Below are 390 nucleotides of genomic sequence, written 5' to 3'. Positions count from 1 at the left end.
GTCTCACCCCCTGCCCCCGGCGAGGTCGCTCCCCGGTAATTCGGTCATTTTTAATTCTGGCAATGAGGACTCAGAGCGCCCCCCGTGGCCAGTACAGAAGGCGGCCCTCGCTGGCTCACTTCCCGACCTCAATGGGCCTCCTGCACCCCAGGTGCAACACGGGGTGTTGGGGGTGGGGTGGCAGTGTATTTAGAATCAGAGGTGCTGAGCTCACTCCAGCACAGTTCAGCCCCTTCGGCTGGGATTACTTGTAGGGTTCGGAGGCAGGGCGGGTAGTGGAGAGTTGGGGGTGGGGCAGGGGGAACGAGAGGGGTAAGGACTTCACGTTTAGGGCAAGGGAGAGGGGCAACACACACACACACACACACACACACACACACACACACACAC

This window comes from Fukomys damarensis, unplaced genomic scaffold, assembly GCF_012274545.1.
Source record: "Fukomys damarensis isolate Sample0158 unplaced genomic scaffold, DMR_v1.0_HiC HiC_scaffold_21, whole genome shotgun sequence".
Taxonomy (NCBI): domain Eukaryota; kingdom Metazoa; phylum Chordata; class Mammalia; order Rodentia; family Bathyergidae; genus Fukomys; species Fukomys damarensis.
Note: the sequence above shows the minus strand (reverse complement) of the source record.